This window comes from Pavona decussata, unplaced genomic scaffold (genome assembly GCF_977016875.1).
Source record: "Pavona decussata unplaced genomic scaffold, jaPavDecu1.1 SCAFFOLD_273, whole genome shotgun sequence".
In the NCBI taxonomy this organism is placed as follows: Eukaryota; Metazoa; Cnidaria; class Anthozoa; order Scleractinia; family Agariciidae; genus Pavona; species Pavona decussata.
The window spans coordinates 1,755,001-1,760,000 of NW_028145675.1; the positions used below are offsets into that span (position 1 = coordinate 1,755,001).

Genomic DNA, 5,000 nt, shown 5'->3' on the forward strand with positions numbered 1-5,000 from the left:
AATTCAAATTTCATGGTAAATTATTGTAGATAAACAAGTGTGAACTTTTCTGAGAATTATTGGGAACTTCAGCAAAACCAAACAAACGTATGGATAGCACACTTTCTTTACCATGCACCCCTTTCCCCTCTTGTCAATGTTGACTTGGAGGTTTGGTGTAAAAAAATAGCGTTGTAGTTGAAAAATGAATTTCAGGTTAAAATGATTAGACTAAATAGAAACTAGTTTGATTTCTTTTTCCCTAGTCACATATTATCATAAAATGAAATAAAGGAAAACAAAAATCAAACTAGTTTGAAATCATCTTGACCTGAAATTATTTAAATGTGTAAAGACATAGGGAATGTATAACTCTCCTTAATCAATTTCTTCCTCTAAGACAAAGGCCTCTTCGTCTTCTTCCTCATCACTTTCATCAGCTTCATCAGAGTCATCGCAGCTATATGGATTTCTTGCCAGTCGTTTCTTGTTATGCGTTAGCCAGGAGTGTAGGAGAAATACATCAAGCTGATCTAAAGGACTCTTAGAGATGGACGGGAAACTTTGAAGGGTTCTTCCGGGTTGATGTTTAAATGGCTCTTTTGTGCTTATAAGGTTGATCATTTCTTTGATGTCATCAGATGTGCATGCATAAGTGTGGCTTGTTGACTCGGGGGAATGTTATTCTCTCTATCATACTGCCTTTTGTTTCACTCAACATGTAACTGCAAGAGGTGGACCTTTGAACAGCTTTCAGGGTTTTGCTTCCACACATTCCTTTCAGCACAGCCTTATCATTCCGCACTTCATGCTCCATTTTTAGATCATTCGCATAATTGTTTCCATTTCCACCTTTGGGGTTCACAAATTGGCCATGGAGAACACGATGAGCCATGCGTTCACTGTAGAGGGCCTTAGTAAATGTTAGGAAACGCATTGCCTCAAAGGCATATTTCATGCCCCTAGGTCGTGCCCTGAAGTACAACATGAGAACTTTCCAATTTCGTATGCTCCTTTCCCCATCGCCTTCATCCTCTGTGTCGTTAAGCTGCATAAGAAACACTCCAAACTGCATGACCTGCAGCCCATAGTTCGTGCGTCTGTCTTCTGTGCAATTGGTGGGAATGCTAGAGACGGGGGATGGAGGCTCCACAGAAGTTGCTGCAGGCTCTTCCTGAATGCGATCACCGTAAATGGCCAATAGTTCCTTTGGCCACGAGACAACTTGTCCGACAGAGAACATTTCACTTGCTTTTTGTTCAGCAAAAGCAACCAAAACAGGAATAAGGTCAAAAGAATGGACAGTGGTAGATTGTACCACTTTTCCAACAGCAAGGATGCCATAACCTCCCTCTCCCACTTGTCTTTGAACAATCACTACAACTTGTCCTAAACGATAAAATGGAATTTGGACAGAAATTAATTATTAGTACCAGATGTTAATGTTAAGAATATTTAAAGTAGGTAATCCGGTAATTGAACTCTTACATAAATACAGGTATTCAAAAATAATATTATTGAATCATTTGTATTGATCCTAAAAATTAAGATGAAGATGGAACAATAGACTTTAATAATTTGTTTCTTTATTAATAATTTTTCTAGTGCAATCTTTTGTTAAGAAAATATAAGTTTTATCTGTGATGAATCTTGTCTATATTTGAACTGTTTGGTGCATATTAATATTGATATCATGTATGCTAACTTATACTTTGATATCAACAAATTTGATTCTGCATATTAAGTGACTGGTTTCATAATTATATAATTCACATAGAGTGGGGACTATGCTGAGGATTAGAAAGTTGAATGGCATTCATCTCCATATATGGTCAAAACATCACTTTTTTCATACACACCAGTTGCTAGTGGTGTAATTCCTTCACCAGGATGAGGCTGTGTTGAGGCAGCAGTGCCGCTACCTGTTAGTAAGTGAAAGAAAAAAATCAATAAACTTCAACTTTCCAGTCGTGACTTAAAATATTATTGTTGTCTACCATTTTTTGAAAGATCATAAAAATACACACCAGTTGCTGGCTGTGTTCCTACACCAAGGTGAGGTTGTACAGGGGCTCCAACATGGATGCGAACTGTTGGAGAGACAAAATGCAATAAATTAATTTCAGTTGTCATTCAAAATATTTATTGTTGTCTACCATTTTTAGAAGATCACATATATACACACTAATTGCTGGCTGTGTTCCTACGCCAGGTTGAGGTTGTACAGGGGCTCCAACATGGGTACAAACTGTTGGAGAGACAAAAGTCAATAAATTAATTTCAGTTGTCATTCACAATATTTATTTTTATATTTACTGTTGCCTACCATTTTTAGACGATCACACATATGCACTTTTTACATTTCTGATATTTCATTATTTTGCTTCCATAAACACCTACAAAGAAAATATTGTTCATTTCAACATACCTACATGAAGACTTTGATATTGAGTCTGACTGGTAAGAACATCTGTGTTTTGAGGACCAGTAGATGAAAGATGACCAGAACCACTGGAATAGCTCCCACCCCCAAGAGAGCTTGCTTGCAGGCTACCACTGGAATGATGAGGGTAGCTTCTGTGTTGCCTACTGACATCTTCTCTGGCTTCCATCCAGGTTCTTTCAACATCAAATTCCACCAGTATGAATTCATCGACAAACTTTCCGATGTGCTTTGCAACGAACTCTTTCTTCAATTCAATGGTGTCCCTGCTTGTTGGGAGTTTTGGTAAGTTCGCTAGGATACCATTGAGTGTGTCAAGACCAGCCCAAGTCTTGAATGCTGTACACAAATGAGCTTTGGTTGCTGACAACATTAGGGTTTCTGCACTTTTGTAGTTCTTCTTGACCTTGTTTGACACATTCACCAGACGGAAATGTTGCCTTAAGTGGTACAGTGTGCCAATATCTCTCCCACCGATAGTGGTGCCGCTGTACAGCTGCTCCCAAACATACTGTAAAAACATAAAGTCTGTGTCTAGATAATGAAATCTAATGAGCCAGGTGGTTCATCAGTGCCAGGACTTAGCTTTGGTTTCTGTAGCATTAAGCAACTAGGGGTATCACTAATCCCCCCACCCCCCACCCCCAACGGAATGCTAGTCGGTCACAGGGTTATCCCTCAACTGCTTTGTTTCTAGGTTTGTCAATTGGTTCCCAGTACCCAGTTGTACCTGGGCACATTAAGAGAGACAATGGGGGCTAAAGTTTCTATTCTTTAGAAAACAATATGATGATAGTGACCAGAACTTGAGCCATCAACCTTCTGCTCAAAAGTCTGGCGCACTACACCACCGTGCCTTCAAATGTACTGTAATGAGAGAATAATTATGAAATAAAATTATGATAAGGAAAACTGTAAACAGAAAACAATGTAGAACCTCCAAGTTTTTTAACAGCTAGTAGTACATAAATGTATTTCAGAAAGTAGGTTGTTGAAATATTAATGAAAGGAATAGTTATTTAACAGACTTTTCTAAGTGCTGATGGTAGTAGGCTCTATAGGATGGTCAAGCTTATTTATATTAGGCCATACATTTTGTGATTTGACAACAAATTTTATTGGTTCTTGAACTCTGGCTCTTCCATTCAGAGGTTGAGACCAACTAGTGGTAAAAAGTAATAAAAACCAAGTGCATGACAATCATTTAAAACTTCCAACCTACCGATAGAGAGGATTGCTTTGCATGCCAGAGAGCTGGGCATTCCACAATGTTTTCAAAGCGTTCAGCAGCACTGTTACAACCCAGACGAGTCTTCTTTGGACCAGTCACTCTTTCTCTACCCAACAGATCACCTGCTAGAGGAACTCGGACCTTTTCAAGGACACTTGCATCAGTAAGTGGAGGTTCATCCTGTGGGTTGACATAATTTTATACAGTATTATTAAAGAATAAATCAATACACGATCACTAAATTTTTAAGCTATAATTACTCAGTAAAAGACTTAATTTTATTAGAAGAGACAGTTGATAAGGGATTACTGAACAGAGAGAGGTAAATAAGTTAGTAACAGCTGCATTCATACAAATTGTTGTACAAAACACTCTTTCAATACTTTGACGCTGCCACTTTCTTCACTTTTACAGACACCATGAAAAGATTTGGTCAAGGAAAATCAGCTATCAAGTATTGACATGACATACATGGATTAATTTCATTGCTAATTGCTGATGCAGGGCAATGAAATTGAACGTGTTCTAAAATCCTGTCAGTGTAAATGTAAATTAAGTGAACAAGTTGACAAGACTTGACAGTACATGTCTGGTTCTACTTGTAATTAAAACTAAGTATTGATGTGAACATCACCACTTTTTTGAAAACTTTCAACAGAAGATCTTCCAGCCATTGCAAATATTGGCACACATCTGAAACCTTGTTTTGGTTAAAGGGCGCTACTAGAAGTCCAACAATACAAGACTTCTGAGCCATTTCATTCAGGTACCTCAAAGGAAACAATATTGATATTTTCTTTATTAACTAGAAATATGTGACTCGCAAAACCTCGCGAAGCTGGGGCTGGGTGGAAAACGCTCTTTACTCGTATTGTAGCATTAAATAAGAAGATTAAAAGGGGCATAGGATTTTTTTTGATGAGCATGGTCTTTTCGTAGTTCCACAGGCTAGTTTGCGGTTGAAAATCTATTTCTGACGCGGCGACGTAATGTACAACGGGCGTGCAGCGCTGTCGTGTTCGATGAATTTATTTCCCACGGAAAATTATTTTACCGCGGCCACAAAACGTGTAATTTCTTCAATGCAATCTTTCACCAAAAAAGATTTCTAAAAGAAAGGGAAAATATTCTGGAGTGATAGTTCTGTATCCAGTGAATATTGATGAACATTGCAGTTGAAATTTGATCATGCACGCATATTTTTTCCGATGTATGCAAATTTTGCTCCAGACGACGCCAGACAGTCTGACGTCATTCATACTTTGTTTTTCACTGTTGCTAGGCAACTGTGTGGACACCTTCAAAGATATAAACATATAAACATATATATATATAAATATATTTTTC

General features: G+C 37.9%; 1 protein-coding gene and 1 pseudogene across 6 annotated transcripts in view; one reads left to right on the top strand and one right to left on the bottom strand.

The window, feature by feature from the left end:
* LOC146455539 (uncharacterized) overlaps positions 1-5,000 on the top strand; it is a 362,351-nt gene that overhangs the window by 95,467 nt on the left and 261,884 nt on the right. The window lies entirely within an intron of this gene.
* LOC146455544 (uncharacterized) overlaps positions 226-5,000 on the bottom strand; it is a 6,710-nt pseudogene continuing 1,935 nt past the window's right edge. The window contains exons 3-9 of the transcript XR_014859024.1: positions 4,288-4,423; positions 3,645-3,833; positions 2,408-2,933; positions 2,165-2,227; positions 2,007-2,069; positions 1,839-1,901; positions 226-1,368 (exon numbers count right to left, since the gene is read on the bottom strand). The product of XR_014859024.1 is annotated as an uncharacterized LOC146455544 (transcript). The remainder of the gene's footprint in view (positions 1,369-1,838; positions 1,902-2,006; positions 2,070-2,164; positions 2,228-2,407; positions 2,934-3,644; positions 3,834-4,287; positions 4,424-5,000) is intronic.